The sequence below is a fragment of the Carassius auratus genome, unplaced genomic scaffold (genome assembly GCF_003368295.1).
Source record: "Carassius auratus strain Wakin unplaced genomic scaffold, ASM336829v1 scaf_tig00030280, whole genome shotgun sequence".
Taxonomy (NCBI): Eukaryota; Metazoa; Chordata; class Actinopteri; order Cypriniformes; family Cyprinidae; genus Carassius; species Carassius auratus.
Window position 1 is genome coordinate 21,492 of NW_020525842.1, and position 17,768 is coordinate 39,259.

The following is a 17,768-nucleotide window of genomic DNA, read 5'->3' on the forward strand; positions in this document are numbered from 1 at the left end:
AATATGCAAACTATGGATAGTTCAATTACATGGCTTAACAACCCATAAATGATGCGAGTCTTGTTATTTGGACTGTGGGGTCTATGGTAATTCATTTGGAAGGGCCAGCGCTCTCTCAAATACAGTGAAATCTATTTCTGAGCTCCGGGAACCGCTGCCAAACTACATTTAAGGGAATAAAAATTAATGACAGAGAATCTGAGCGTTAAATTAACAGTAATTATATGACCCGCATGCTGTAAAGATTCCATTTTTAATGCTCTAATTAGGTAACTGTCTCCCCATACATCAACATATTTCCCTCTGTGGATTTTCACACAAGATTCCTGTCATGTTCATGCTACTGATTGAAAATAATTAATTACATTTTACAAAGACATGCTTTAAATCACACAATAATCAAACTCTTCTCATACTTTACGCCAATCAATGACGATCTGATCACATGCAGAAAAAAAGATTAACACAAAATCTTGCAATACAAGCATATCATTTTTATTTAGGCACCAAAAAAAAAAAAAAAAAAAAAAAATCGCTATTGCTTTTCTAGGTATCCATAGCAACAGCATACCAGTCACGCCTATGTCGGGCGGTCCAGAATAAACCTCATATCATTAATCATATTACAATTCAAAACTTCAGTGTTTTGTTTACTAAGTATTTTCGATAAGTGGCGTTTAGTTAACTGCTTGCCTGAGAAATCATCGGCAGATTGTGGCCTGGAAACTAGCCTATCTATACCTTAATTTACAGTAATAATAAAAATAAATAAATTAAAACACCTAAATTGCTGGTCACCTTAAAGTCAGTGCATAAGTCGCACACTGAAAGCCGGGTTGCACTTTCCAGTATTCCAGAAAAAAAGTGAATTAGCTAATTATGAAAAAGAACCGTGCGCGTGTGTAGGATTGGTGGATGGGGAGAACCATCTCTGTCAGTGGGGAGTATCCATACAGCTCTTGTTGAACAGGTCTTGCACCGAGAATCTAGTAATACCATGCAATTAATCCACACAAAGACGTCGTTAAATCTGTCCCTCACTACAATTGGCTACCGATTATCTGCATTCATTGTGGGGGGCGCAAGAGACCACCCATGTGAGGCAAAGTGGAGACCTGTTACGCGATCCATCCACGCAACAAAAGTGACTCGAACATCTTCAGAGACTCTGAATCATTCCACTTGAACAAGATCGGTCAGAAAAATGTGGGATCGCCCCCCCCCCCCCCCCCCCCCACAGAAAAGAGCCAGGATCAAATGACACAACCTACGAGATGAAGAAAAAACATCTACTGTGCTTTATTTACTCATACTCCAGAAGAAATACAGTTGCCAAATAACAGACCAACTGCCTTCATTGATATATTTCAAGCACCTAAACCTTTAATTACTTCAACATGTTTTCTAGTGAACAACAGGTTGGGGACGAAACTAAATGGTAAGGATTGCAAAATATCACGCTTGCAATATTTCATTAGCCTAATTTTTTCCCCCTTAACTTTTTTGTGACTGTGGTTTAAGTAATTAAACAGATTTTATTGTTTTGCTAATTTAAATATTTGCTATTTGTATTTTAGTTAACATAAATGAACATCACTTATAGGCTATACACTCATATAATGAGTGAACACATCACATTTAATCAAGTCAGTCTTCCAAAATAGCTAAGTAAACAGTTATAATAACAACAGTGACACCTAAGCAAACTTCATGCCTCCAGACCAATAGTAGTCAGTATAAAAGTCAAAACCACTGGTCCTATTAGGATGAATAACAGACAGCTAAATGTAAATAACAACTTAATGTGTGCACCTTTAGGGCTGCCTTTAGTGAAATTTGCAGTTTTACTTAAAGACACTGAAATATAAAATCCTAAAAAAAAAAAAATCTTTCTCAAGTGGCAAAAAGTTACTTCACAAAAAGTAGCTACGTCCTTTCTATAGGTGCATCTAGTTATCTTGACAAAATGAGAGTAGATTAGCAGCACAAACTTTGGGACAGTTATAATGAGTCAACATTCATAATTGAAGGCATTGTAGGCAGGCTGCCTACCTGAGATACCGGCCCTTCAGATCTGTATAGAGATGTGAATGAGCTGCTAGTCCCATCGCTCATGTGCAGCTCGATTAGCCCCACGTGTCTCGTTCTTCATATGTGGAAGTGCAGCAGATGGTTGGAGACGCACCATGTTACGAGGCTGCAGTATGTAACGCTGTTCTAATTGAAACATCAATATTGCAGCAGAACCCCGCAGTGGAACAACACTGCAAATTTGGACGAAGATTACAGATGAAAGTTCTCTTGGAAATTACATCTGGAAACGTGTAAATCACCTTATGATCCTAAATGTAGCATGGATTGCATAAGATGACCATAAAATAGTCATCATGGCCTGGAATGCTTCTAATAGTAACACTTAGTATAATCATTTAATAATCATTATATAAATGCACAGAGTAGAGAAAAATACATAAGATATATTAGTGACATACAGTAAAGAGTTATTTTTTGATGTTTACATAAAAGAGATTTAATCTATGTAGGTCTTAAAGGGCTAATTCACCAACAAATGAAAATTCTGTTATCATTTACTCAGCCACATGTCATTCCCAAACTTTATTCTCAACCCAATCTTTAATCGTTAGTCTTGTGAAGAGAACAGTTGCTTTATATAACACATTGTATTTGTTAATTTGTAAGGTTTTACATCAATAAATTATACATTTGTAAGTTCAGACTCTTCAACTCGCATCTCATGCACACACGCAAAAGCAAACAAATCCACACATGCACATATTTGCTCACTAAAGTTTGACCTTTTGGATATATTTCCACTGTGGCTGAGACTTGAGACAAGGTGATCTCGACTGTTCCTTGATGTTTACTGTAGTGTTTTGAGTGTCAGCCCTATAAATGGTGTTCAAGTCATGATTTGAATGCATTTCTTTTGATCCCTGAAGACAAAATTGGAAGGTATTTGAATATGGAAAATAAGATTTAAGCATTAGCAACAAACCAAATGCAGCACAGTGAAATTATGGCCTATTTGACATTGCTTTTTGAAACTCCAGACACCCCTTCCACAAGAATGGACCAATGTCCACCCCAAAATGGTAGAGGTTCTTTACACATTAATGGATAAACATAAAGGACATCATTTGTAGGCCAAGTATTGTCTGAGCCCTCTCCTCAGCTGCGGTCAACGAATCCAATACAGCCCTAAGGAAAATAACCAAAGCTCAGCGTTTGGACTGAGGTTGGAAGGTCTATTTGCCTCTCCGTCAAGCATCGATTTATCCTACTCTCCAATTTATTTCTCCTTCTCGTTCCTACGATCCATAAGGCTCCTGCCTCTGGGGGAAGAACCAGAGGAGAGATGGCAAACAGCCTCCCAACACATTCAAAACATGATATACAGCCTTCCACAACATAAACCGATATTTATGTTTACTTCACAGAGAAGAAAACATCTCAGAAAGTGCCTGAGATGGACTATGTCTAATGTTACCCAGACCGCCATGAATTACAAGGAGCTGCACATAGGTTTTGCTGATTTATATATTGATAAAACTGCTGCCAATATTACTGTACTGTGAACCATCGTGGGATTTCCTTGATCCTCATAATTCAATGCCAATCAAAATAAATCTCGCATGCCAGTTATACTGAAGAAAACAATTATTAAAAAATTCAAAGACATGGCTCCGCATGTTCCTAAATATTGTGCGGTCTTTCATATTTGCAAGATGACCAGAGTTCAAATCTACCTGGGGTAATTTTCCTATCCTATTTCCCCCACTTCTCCTTTTGGTTTTCTGTCACATTTCATCTCCAGTCAATAGAAGTTACATATATGAATAAAAAGTCGACCAAAAAATAAATAGTTACACTAATGTTCAAAAGTAAGGACTGGTAAGATTTTAAAATGTCATGATCCTTCAGAAGAAAAACAAAACATTCTTTTATTTAAAAATTTCTTCCTATTATTATAAATGCTAAAAACAGTTGTGCTGCTGAATATTTTTGTGAAAACCATGATTTTTTACTTGAAATAGAATCTTTAGTCATTTCTGTCACTTTTGAACAATTTAATACATCCTTGCTGAAAAAAAGGTATAATTTTTTATATATATATAATTTACTGACCCCAAACCGTAGTGTATAAGAAAAAAAAAAAAAACCTAGCCATGACTAATACTACACAAACTGAAAACCATCACTCCAAATGAAAGAACAAAGGGAGTGTCATTATGTGTATTTTAGTTATTTATTGCTATCATTATGAAAATAATTTTGAACACATATCATTTAAGGTATTGCAGACCAGTAGGATCCTCTATATATGCTGTATTCATTACCCAACAAGCAAGAAACCAGAATTTAGTCTAGCCTATCTATTTTTGCAAAGATGACAGTCCAGATCTACAGTAAAGACAAGTAGCTACCATTCCTATGAGAGTCCTGAGTGAGACTTAACATGTTTCTATACCTGAAATCGATCAATGCCAATCTGTTCAGGGGAAATTGAAATCTATAGGAAATTAGATTGTTTCAATGATTTATTGGAATACTAAATCCCTCAGTGCAACCCAGTAGTACTGTACCTTCAATGTAAATTTGGGGCTGATGAGATGTTGTCCGCGCAAACCCTCTTGTGTCACAGGCAAGTCAGTTAAGGCAGGAAATGGTTTCTCGTGACCCTGAGAGAGAGAAAGAGAGAGAGTTAAAGTCGCCAAGCATCCTCTGAAAAAGCAACACAAAATGAAAATACAGAACAATCCCCAAAAAGTGCAAGCCCCAACAAGGAGACCAAGAAAAGCAAAGGATTGTAGAGATTGCAAAATGAGGCCTAAAAACTTTGATTCAGAGGACGAAAGCAGGGCACAATTCCATCCTCACTTGCTTTGTCCACATTTAATTGCCTTTTTTTTCTTTTTGAACAGACGTGAAAAGAAAAAAAACAAGACAACAAACCCCCCCCATCCAAACATTGCAGCGGCAGCAGCTAATGGAGGGGGTGTAATTGTGAATGAAGGCATTCATCTGGAGATGCGGCTGGTAAATTGCTGCAGACAATGCATAGCGCAAGGATGCTCAGATCGCCGGCGTTTAGAGATGCTGGGGTAATTGCCACTCCGCAGAGATGGAGGCAAATGAGAGGGAGAGAAAGAAGGAGATGGCAAGAAAGAGGGAAGGTGGAGAAAAGTGGATATCAAAGATGGGGATGCCGAGGACAAGTCTAGAGACTGAAAAGGAGAAGGAGAGGAAGAGGAAAGCGAGTGTGTTTACATGGAGAGAAGATGATGTGGGGGAGGGTGACGACTCTAGTCAAATAGGTTCTCAGCACTGCACTTTGCAGAAGAAATAGCCGCCAACCCAAAGAAAATGGTATGGAAGGCAACACTGTGTACTCAAGTGCAAAATGTCCTCGGATGCTCGCTACAGAGAAATATATCAGAAGTCTAGACATTAACATTTAAAGAAAACATCCAAGGTCACAAACTCGGGAAGAAAGCATAGTTGCATGCAGACAGACGCAACACAGCAAGGACTGAAAGGGAGAAAACAACAACAAGCACTCACAGACAAAACACATCTGTCAACAGAACAGCATCCTCACTAGAGAGAAACATCAGGGAGCAACAATTCAATTAAACACATCATCCTGGTTAAATTACGGCTACATAATCACTGCAATTCACCATTGCCTGGAATTACAAATTCACAACACAATGGGCTGAAACGCAGCAAGACAGACAGGACCATTGATAGCTTTGGCAGGAACGAGATGGTGTGTTTTGATACACCGAGCTGCTTGCAGCAATTAAAGTCTGAGGCTGCGTGAGGAGGAGATATATATATGAAGTTATATTTTAATCAGAAACTGGCACTAAATAGCTCTATCTGCATTTAATTAGCCAATAAATAAAGACAATATATAAGAAGTTGTACTTGTACTTTTCCTTGAAATCCCTCAGGAAAAATATGGGGTTTTAAGAATGATAGTTTTGGATTTATAAGTAAAATGATGCCTGTGGTTATCATTACTGGAAGAGATATGTAAGTTCTGCCCCAAAACACAAACTTAGTTGCTAAATACACTACAACTACCATGTGGTCTACTGTTGAAAAGTTTGGGCTCAGTAAGATCTTTTTGGAAGAAATGTTTTTTTTTTTTTATTCACAGAGGACGCCAAGGATTACAATAAATCCAGTTTTTTTAACTTTCTATTAATCAATAAATCCTGAAAAGAAAAAAAAAAATTAACTAAGATGTCCACAAAAAGACAATTAAAAGATATAATAAAGAGCACCAATGTTTCTTGTGCACCAAATAAGCATTTTTAGATGATTTGTGAATGATTGTGATGATGTGACACTGAAGACTTAAGTAAATGCTGAAAATTTTGCTTGCCATCCTAGAACTAAAATACATTTTAAAATAAATTTAAATAGAACACATTATTACAATTATTTTAAACTGTAACAAAATGTCACAATACTGCTTGTAAGAAAAGCAGCCTTGGTAAGCATGAGACTTTTTATTTTCAATAACATAAAAAAACTTAAACTTGCCAAACCCAAACTTTTAAACTGCAGTGTTCAGTGTAGAACAAAGCAGGAAAGTTTCTTCAAAAGATGTTAAATTACTCATAAATACAAAACCAGAATTCTAAAAAAAAGTTTGTAAATTCCACCTATTGCACATTAGCCCAACACAATGACATCATGAATTCAATTATGTGCACAAAGACTGAAAATATAAGATAAAGTATATCAAAGCCTTGACACATACTCTGACACTTCAAGTCTGACTTGTGATATTTCCTGACCTCTTTCATTATAAAATGTAATGAAAGATATGATAGTGAATGAATGCAGGTGAAAGTCTATTTAAAAACCGTTAAAAGCAAAAGTTGGCTTTTTGTTTTACCAGACAAAAAGTTTTCATAGAGCAGAACTACAGCATTTGTTTGAAATTTACTGTGCCATTTTAATGCTTTGAAATAATGGTTTATAATAGTACATTTAAATGTATAGCTATTTTAATGATTTAATGCTGTTAGGCTTGATATGTAGGTGCTATTTTTAGTAACAACTTTGAACATACTGTAGTTCTTCCAAATCAGATTTCACTTTTTGAAACTGAAACTATAAGAAAATAAGCTATAGTAAACCAAATTATTTATTTTAAAAGGTCTTTGTGTGTATTTGTGTAGTAAGATGGTTGGCAGATGGATAAGCGGTGTGAACTCTGCTAATGCTCTGCTGAGTGTCTGTGTCTCACCCTAAATACTGTCCCTTCCTCTGCATTGTGGTTAACAAGATGATAGCAGGCGTGGCACGGCGACACACACCGCTGACACGAGACAGTCGGGGTCAGCAGGGGTCACGCGGTAATTACACATATAACTCCCTCTGTGAGCAGCAGGCCGGTTGAGCTTACAGCCACTGGCTACTGTGACACACACACTCTCTCACACAGTGCACCATATAGTGCTGACACATGCTGAGAGTGGCCAGTGCTTATGAGGCACACACAGTGAGAAAGTGATTACAAGGCAGGAGGAGACAACAAAGCGAGCAGAGATGAAGAGGTGCTGAAAAGTGTAATTATTAGCAGTACACACCGGCAGGTTGGAGGTCTGTGTGACTCTGCTGGTCCCAAACAAGCTCTCAGACATTCTCGAAAACAAACCCGAAGCCTCTTCAGTCTTAAAACTTTCTTGAAGGTTTCTTCTTGTTTGTATTCACTACTCAATGTGGTCTCATGCACTCGCAGGCTATTATTCTACACTTGTTATCTGCCATCTTTAGAAAACACCAAAAAATGCCACATCTGTTATTTTCCAACTACACATAATGACTACAGCAACTTAAATTTTACATTCTATGAGCTCATGCTTTATTTGGGATTCGAACCCATGACCTTGATGTTGTTATAGGGCTATTACGGGACATTAACATTTACATTTATGCATTTGGCAGATGTTTTTATCCAAAGCGACTTACATTGCATTCAAGGTACACATTTTATCAGTACAAGCATCCCCTGGGAATCAAAACCATGAACTACAGAGTAATAGCAAAACAAAGGTAATAGGTTCGAATCCCAGGTTTTTTTTTAGGTTATGACATGTATGCTTTCAAATTAAAATCTTTTTGACAGAAGCATCTACCAAATGCATACATTAAATCCAAGTAGAATATGTTCCCTGGATCAGCATCCTGAATTAAACATCCTTCTTATAATGGTAGTTGACGGTGAGTTATGGTTAGTACTATGTTTGAACATAAATGTTGTTCCAGGACCAACAAAACATGTTGATCCAGGAACATGTCTTTCTTGGCTAAATCACTGCCACCAGATGGGTAAAACTGTGGGTGGTGTAGTGTTAATGACAAGCACTAGTAACCAAAAAGTAGCAGGTTTGATTCCTGTAAAGAGCGGCCTGTGCTATCACCATTGTGCCATTGGGAACGGCACTTAACCCCGGGTTGCTCCAGTGGGACTATTCCTGACATAAGTGTGTAGCTACTGTGAGTCACTTTGGATAAAAGCATCTTCTAAATGAAGGGAAGCATTATATTTTATATATAATGACTTAGTGTTGTATATTAGAGATATATAGGGTACTACAATGCCTCATATATCTGCAGAACAGAACATTTTAAGATGGTTGTAATACGTGAGTAACACTGCATGTTCTAAGAAGGATCAGGTCAGAGGATCCCACAGCTGAGCACAGCATCGATTTGTTGTGGGTAAATAAACCACTGGACACCACTGCTGGATCAATACCCTTTCTAACCTAACCAAGAGAGAAGCCACTCATATAACAGTGGATGCTGTTCACTTCCTTTAGCATTAGTGTTTGGTAAAAATTTCAGCATGCATTTTAAAAACTGGGACTTGTCTGTATGAACCCTGACAAAGTAAAAAAAAAATTAAAATAAATTATGATACATATATAAATAAAGGTACTAAAGGTACTCAGAGAACGACGGAACACAGTAGCCACTGGGTCTGAAACAGATGAAAGCAAAGGTGTTTTCATAAATGAGAACACAGGCATCTTCATGGAGTGACAGAGAGATTGCTGTAGATGGATAGCACTACAGGAGGAACGAGCGAGATTAGGGAAAGGACAGATTGGAGGAGATAGATGAGAGGCAGAAATGAAAGAGATATCATGAGAGAGAAATTGAATGCAAGGTAGAGACAGAGAAAAAGAGGATGTATAAGGCGAGATGGTCATACAGTGAGCAGCAGACGAGAAAGGAGGCGGTAGAGGTGGGCCGGTGGGGTGTTCCAGCAGGGCTCTTGCTGGGTGTACATATGTAGAGCTGCAGGGGAGCAGTAGTGTGGACGACTGTAGTGCTGGCTAAACCCCGGCTTTCCCTTTCTCCCTCTATTGCATCATTCACTCTCTGCAGGGCTACATTTGTTATTTGTCCTTATCTCAATAAAAACATACAGTGGGGGAAATATTTATTTGATCCCCTGCTGATTTTGTAAGTTTGCCCACCTACAAAGAAATGAAGGGTCTGTCATTTTTATGGTAGGTTAATTTTAACATATAGAGACAGAATATTAACCAACAAATCCAGACAAAACATATTCAATAAATGTTAGAAATTGATTTGCATTTCAGTGAGTGAAATAAGTATTTGATCCCCTACCGACCAGCAAGAATTCTGGCTCCCATAATGCATGTGGGCTGTATTTCTAATGGTACAGGACGACTTCACCACATTGAGGATCAAATGGATGGGGCCATATACTGTAAAATCTTGGACGAGAACCTCCTTCCCTCAGCCAGAACACTGAAGATGGATCATGGATGGGTCTTTCAGCATGACAATGACCTGAAAAATACAGCAAGGCAACAAAGGATTGGCTAAAGAAGTCCTCAGAAGTCATGGAGTAGCCTAGCCAGTGTCCAGACCTCGATCCTATAGAAAATCTGTGGAGGGAGCTGAATCTTTGAGTTGCCAAACAACAGCCAAGAAACCTTAGGAATTTAGAGGGGATCTGTAAAGAGGAGTGGATCAAAATTCCTCCTGAGATGTGTGCAAACCTGGTGACCAACGACAAAAAACGTCTTACCTTTGTTCTTGCCAGCAAGGGTTTCTGCACCAAGTACTAAGGCATGTTTTGCGTGGGGATCAAATAATTATTTCACTCAATTTCAACACAAATCGATTTCTAACCTTCATATAATGTGTTTCTTTTTGGTTGATATTCTGTCTCTATAATTTTCAATAAACCTACCATAAAAATTACAGACCCTTTACTTCTTTGTAAGTGGGCAAACTTACAAAATCAGCAGGGGATCAAATAAATATTTTCCCAACTGTATGACAGACCTTTGTAGGGAAGTCTGTTTATGCCACAGAATAGAAAAAAAAAAGATAATTGTGACTTTTTTTAATCTCACAATTCTGACTTTTTTCCTCAGTTCTTTTTTTCCCCCCACAGAGTTGTGAGATATACATTTAGAATTGGTAGATAACTCCAAATTCTGAGAAGAAATGTCAGAATTGTGAGATTATAGACATTTGGAGGGAGGACAAAAAAAAGTCAAAATCTGAAAGCTGACACTTTGTTTCTTACCAAAAGTAACCGTTGTCAGTGTCCTCTTTGCTCTGCGATGTACTGTATTTGTCACTGCGCGAGAGCATGATGTGTGGCATGAGAGCGCATGGCTTGCCGGGCATAGCAACTGTTACTCAGGTGGTCTTTGTGAAGGGTCAATTGCAAGAAAAAAAGGCAGAATTGTGGGATAAAAAGTCACAGTTACCTTTTTTTATTTTGTGGCAGAAACAGGCTTCCATACAAAAGGCTTGAAAAAACAATGACTGAATTTGGGCTTTTTCATACTTTCAAACTCCGACACCATCAAATGTACAATTTCTATTAAATAAATAAATAAACCACAGCTAATATCCCTAAACACATTAGGTATGCAAATACATGCAAAAATATGCACCTTTACAAATCCACTTTGGGCCAGTGTGTGCTTTCCCGGATGTGTGTGTGTGTGTGTGTGTGAGAGAGAGAGAGAGTGTGAGTGTGTGAATCACGCATGTGAGTGAGGGAGGGAATTCTCCTTTTGGAGATCATACGGGTGTTCCCTCCCTCTGTCTGGGCGATGCTTCTCATGTGATGGTGATGTTGTTTGTGTGTAAATACGGTTGCTGTCAGTCACAGACTAGCCCGTGTGGGCCTCATGCTTTAGGCTTCACATCATTGAGTCTCGCAGGCTGGGAACTCTTGGAGTCTACCCAGCATTCCATGTAAAGACAGCAGGATGCTGGAACACTGGCCCAGAGCCCTGTCTTATAGATATGGTTCTGTTTAGAGAGTGGGGTGTTACAGTGAAGGGTTGATGGGGAAGAAATAAGGGGTTGACTGGTATTAATAATATGTTATTATCATTATTATATACATTTAAGTGTAATTCATTTTTGTTTTGTGCTTTTGACATTTTCATTAGCTTTTTTACCCCTAATTTATTTTTAATTTTTAATTAATTTAATAAATTTCATCTGCTATATTCTGCACTATAGTTTTGTGTTAAGAACAAAAAAAAGTAATATTTGTTTGAAACAACATAATTTATATTTGTAAATTATATTTGTAGCATATATGAGCATTATATTATATTAAAATTAACTTTTTCACAACATTCTAATTTATTGAGATGCACCTCTATATACATATATATATATAGGGGAGAAATGAGAATGGAAACCTATAAATGGTTGGTGGTTGGTGGTCTGAAGGTGAACGATGTAAGTGTTTTAAATATATACATACACATAAACTTTCAGATGCATACACTCATGCACACTTTCTCTCTCTATGCAACAGTGACTTTATATATCATAATAAGCTTTATCCAGTGAGAGAGGGGATCAGGACATACAGAGAGACATAGTGCCTAAATTCTCACATGACTCCAGCTCACAACAGCTTTTGTGGATGCTTGCAGAAAGCATTATAATAATACATAAAATAAAATAAGTAATATAAAGAACTGCCCCTCATTAAGCTTTGTTGCCTAATCAGACAAGTTTTACATAGTGTATAGGAGGTATCCTTGAATAGGCTGCTCATATAGTGGTAAAAACTTAATTAGTTTTATTTGTTCAGGGGCTGTAATGATGTGTGCCTTTGGAAAATAGTGTTATATGCTGCTTTGCTTGGACAAAATTGTACAATTCTAATATGACAGAAAGCAACATTTGCTATTGGTCAGTAGCATTTTTTTTAAGGGGGAGCTTACTGAGGGGTCAAATGCACAGATGCTAGACTGTGCTATCTGGTGTGTGTGTGTTCGTGTGTGTGTGTGTTTGTGTTTAACCAACAAACGAGTGAGTTACAGGATGTAAAGGCAAATCACCACAGTTTACTAGTGGTTTCCATAGAGATACATTCATCAGTCAAAGCCTGATAAAATAACTAATGAATTGGACACAAAAACAGTCAAACACTGACCTCCAGAAGAGAAAGAACACACACACACACACACACACACACACACACACTGACCTGCACATGCTCCTGCACACGTGTTTTTCTGTCATCTATAAGCCTCCAAGTTAATAGTGAAACACTTTCCACCACCTGAAACAAAAATACATATTTTTTCTTTATCACTTGAGGAAGACTGGGGTTAGTTTTCACACTTTTTACGTCAGTGAATAAAAACATTAATACTGTGAAATATTATTAAAATTTATAATACCTGTTTTCTATTGTATAATATTTTAGAATATAACTTATTCCTGTGATGGAAAAAAGAAACTTCAGCATCCAACACATTTTATACTGAAATCAGCTGTGCTACTGAATATTTATGTGGAAATGTTTTAATGTTACTTTTGATAAACTAATGCATCCCTGCAGAATAGTAAATAAAAAAAACACAAAATAAAAAAAAATATGGTGTGCAGGAAAGTTGTCACAGTGGAATCCGAAATTGAACTGAATTTAAATAATTCAATATATTGTTTTAACCAACACATTTGTAATAAGTAAATGTTATAAACTGAAGCCAAAGGATAATTTTTTAACAAAAGAGAAAAAATTAATTTGACTCAAGACTACAAGTTAGTGAGATACAATCTCCTAGTCCCAGTCTATCCTATAACCCATGGAAAAAAACACAAATTATGCCACTATCTTTTACTGTCTTCTACTTCTACATTTTTTTCTGTGCACCAACCAGCAACTTCATAGCCTGCTGAAACATCAGGCCTGCACATAACAAACCAAAAATACACCTATAAAACTTTAGGACTGGGGAAACCGGTATCAATAATTCAATTATGTGTTTGTGTTTGTTATTGGACTTGACTGTAGCTTTTCCTGCGTATGTATACAGCTCCATAAGCACCGCTCTCAATATGTCGACAAATAAATCAACATGTTAGCATATCTGTACTCTCTAAGGTGTGAATATGTACATATGAGAATGAGTTTGCTGAAAGGCCTCCTGACTGATATTCTGCCACATCTAATGGCACTATATGAAGCGGCAACAAGTCATTTGCAGAGATGATGTTGTCCTTTGACACAATCACTTCCTATTCTGTCCGGCAGAGAGGGGAGGCGTTTGCAGTGGGTAATTGCATTGAGAATTGATTTTAAGCAATGTGCCGTCTCATGGGCTGTAATCAAGCACCATTATTCACTGTTAACTAAAGCGCTCCACGCAGGTCAACACAAAGACACGACTCCTGTTAAACAGCCCAGCTCCCTGTGCACTCTCATTTACACACACACACACACACACACACACACTTGAAGAATGACTAAGAGCTCTCACACAACACAGGGAGGTAACGTTTGAACAAAATACCCACAAACGTCCGCCAAGAATATGAAGTGATTAAGCTGAAATCAGGCCTCTCGTGAGCTCTTATCGGCTGGAAATGAATTGGCTCATTTGCAGTATAGTGTGAAAAGAGAATGTTTGTTGTGGCTTTTAGTAGGAGCTTACTGAAAGGATTCCAGATTCATGTCGACTTACATCAACAGAACTGTTACGGTGACCAACACTTTTCATCAATCAGAGCTTTTGATTGGCTCAGAGGGGCTTGTTAACAACCAACTATATAACTACGGTAAGGTCTATATCACAGCAGTAAGGTCAAAAGGTTTATTTATCAGGTTGAAAGGTAATATTCAGACTATGCTGTCACATATGCACTTTTTTGCATATGTGACAGTTTTTACATGCGCTTGAGGCGGTTTTTGACTTTTGCCAAAAAAGGGTTAATGCGAATAAAAGGAGATGGAAATGTTAAATAAATTCCTCCATGCACATCAAAAAAGTCATGTGACTACGCTATGAGACGGCAAAATCGAACCAGTGGACCAATCTCGTTCCTCAGCATCTGAAATGTTATGGTCATTTTAAAATGTCTGAGCAAAGTCTGTCATCAACGTATTTCTGTATAATTGCCTCCCAGTACTGTTACACGAATGCATTTCCCAAGCAGCAGCATCCACCTCCGAAAGCAATGACCGCATTTATTTTGTTTCATCTGCTTGCTCTGAGGCGCAAGAAATTAATTAAATAGGCCTATGAAAATTATTATATTCAGGGGTTTCTAATACTTTTCTAAGTGATATATAGCCTAGCGCCAGCTCTACCAGGAAGTAATGGTTTTGATCTCTTAGTTGGATAGTTGGATGGAAACGGTGCTTATTATATATGTTTTATGCAATATTTCAATTTTGTGCATAAGTTAAATTCGCAACATTGGATGTAAACCCGGCTAGTGATTGAAAGTATTGCCCTATATCTTACATCCATCACCTAAGCCACCAGCATGGGCTATTAAATGTCCAGGGTCTGCATTTATCAATAACAGATAACTCCATGAGTGTTAATGTGCTTGTGCTTCTGATTGATGGAGAGGAAAGGAAAAACTACAGAAGGAACAATGCTTGTTAAGAGAAGAGAAGCTTCTCCATTACTATTGATGGAGGATGTAAAAAAGTATGGAGACCAAGCTGTTCAGATAAAATAAAAATAGAAAGAATAAATAGGTGACCTGCAAATTCTATGGTATGTGTGGAATCTATTTAAAATGAAAATGTTTTTGTGCAGTATTTCCAAAAGGCTTTGGGCACTTGTTTGCAAGCACTCAACACAGTAAAAAAAATTTATTTTACACAGTGCTGATGCATATCACCATCATCCAGTTCATCTGGGATTACATTAAGAAACAGAAAAAAAAGAAACTTTTGAGACTGAATCAAGAAGAGCTGTGCCAATGACTCCAAGACACTTCAAGAATCCTACCTGCAAAGCTACCTTAGAAACTGCGAACACAAATGTTGGTCACACCAAAATGTAATATGAATTAATTTATAGAAGTTAATTGATAAATACAATGTATTTATGACATTATCTTTGAAAACATTTACACTAGTGCCTAAAACTTTTTTACAATATTGTAGCTTTGCTACAGAAGCAACAAAGAGGAAGGCTTCTTCAAGCTTCTTGGAGACATTTTCTAGATTTAGCTGTCTCAGTTTTTTCTCTTTCTTCATGTCACTCCAGACAGTATGGATGATGGGGAGATCAGATCTCTGTGTGGAGCCCTGGCTGCTCTCAGACTCCTTGTGCAAACAAGAATCTAACTGGATTACAATTAATGGCACAAAATTAATTGTATTTAATAATTTTTTTTTTGGTGGTCTTTGTGCACCATACAATAAATATATAAAGTTTCTCACTCAAACTGAATTTGAGTTGAATATAGTATATATAAAAAAAATGTAGTTGGAATGAAGGATGAAATTAAATTAATATGATGAGTTTAAGTAATGGAAAATGTTGCCATGAATTATTGACCATATGAATGTACAGGGAGAGAGAGGTATAAAGAAAAAGAGAAACAGGAGCCAAGTGAGTTGGTGACTGACAGCAGTAGTGCTGTGTGTACTCAGCATGCAGCTTGTAAAGCTCCGACCTCCTGCCTTCCCACGTATCGCATCTGCGGCCCGACGCTCTCTGCCTCCTCTTTTAGCCTCTCACTGACCAGTTCTTTAAAAAATCTCTCTCCTTTCTTCTCTCTCTCTCATCCCCTGGCTCCTCCCTTACGCTCCACAGGCCTTTTCTTCCCCCAACTGTCTGGGGACCCTTTCGCTTTTTGTCCCTCCCTGACCTCCCCTGGACCACATTCTGTGTTGTTATACACACCATCTGCTTTGGGAGGGGGAGTGGCGAGCCTTTCCGAGACACGTAAAACAGTCAGTGTGTCGACTCTCCTTCCACCTCATCCATAATGTCCCTTGGATTTCAATGTGAACAACAAGCCTGGCCCTCAGAACAGCTTAGAGAGGGCGATTAAAGGTGGACTCATCTCAAACTCACACCCCTTGCTCTGCAGTGGTATGTCCCGCTAATTCCCTAGAAGTCTCTTTTAAGAGGCACTCAAGCCGCACTAAGCAGCTGCCCGCGAGTTAGGTCATTTTCCCAGGAGCGGGACAGTGGGCTTTGGCAGGACCTCAAAAAAAAGAACACCATCTGTTATTGGACTGAAAAGGTTGGTGACACCTTCTGTGGTACCAACAACCCCTAATTAAGCGAAGGGGAATGCAGGCGCAAGCTGCAAGCCGACTGGCCGGCCAGCCTTACACATTGCCCTGGTGACAAGCCAAGACCATTCCTCATCTGTCCCCCTCTTCCCATCCACATCTGTCCACCGGGATGCACCGAGCGGCCGTGACGGAGACCCTCCGTGAACCTCTCTAGTGCTGACACTAGCTGTGCTTTCCACCTACAGTATAACAAACAAAGCAACAAAGTCAAAGAGATTTAAAAGAAGAGATTTTTATGCTGACACTCCAAAAATACAGTTATGAGAGAAAAACTTCGATTAAATGTTGCAAGAGAAGTCAAAGGAGTCTTTTCCGGCTAATACAGAGGTGACAGACACCATTACAATTCTTGTAATAATAAAGCCCCCTTAATATTAAGGCATTGGTCTCTTTGCATTTTCATGTAGCTTATTATGGATTTGAATATTTATCATACTCGGATTTTGATGTGTGGGCTGAAATAATAGTATATTAAGCAGTATACTACCCTTATCATGGGATAGATACCGTAAACCAACATCAAAAAGATACAATTCTTGATTTTAATCAACTTTATTTGATTTAATTTGATTTAATTGATGATTTCTGAAAATGTCATTATTGTAAATCATTACAATATTTTAATAACTATTTTCAAATAATTTTTCAAATATGTTTTCTAGATAAAAAGTAATGCAAAAATCATTTTAAGAAACATAAATTAATGACATTAATGGCATCATAACAGACTCATACCACATTATATTTTACTATTAACCATGTCTTGTTATAAAAATATCTGATATTTTAAGACTTAAGTATTTACCCAAAGAATAAAATGTGTATTTATTTGAGCTGGATATATGGTCAGAATATATTAGAATATGTTAGAAATTCAATTGAGTTCTTGATTTCCAGGAACACTCTAAACAACACCATCTTGTCATTGCAGTCTGTTTTTGTAAGTGTACAGCAGTATAGCTCTATTTCATCTCTGTGACTGATTTGTGTGATTAAGCAATTAAGACAAAAGGTCTTAATTAAACACTCACACTGGGATCTTTAAAGCGTCGGCACTACAGAGACTGAATTTTGGTGCTCGCTCTTGCTGGTTTAATGCTTTAATGGCAAAAAAACACATTCACCCAAAATGTTCGCCTTG

General features: G+C 37.7%; 1 long non-coding RNA gene across 1 annotated transcript in view; it reads right to left on the reverse strand.

The window, feature by feature from the left end:
- Positions 1-1,381: 1,381 nt before the first annotated feature.
- LOC113080143 (uncharacterized) overlaps positions 1,382-17,768 on the reverse strand; it is a 33,512-nt gene continuing 17,125 nt past the window's right edge. The window contains exons 2-4 of the long non-coding RNA XR_003281808.1: positions 12,560-12,634; positions 4,605-4,700; positions 1,382-3,353 (exon numbers count right to left, since the gene is read on the reverse strand). This is a non-coding gene — a long non-coding RNA (uncharacterized LOC113080143). The remainder of the gene's footprint in view (positions 3,354-4,604; positions 4,701-12,559; positions 12,635-17,768) is intronic.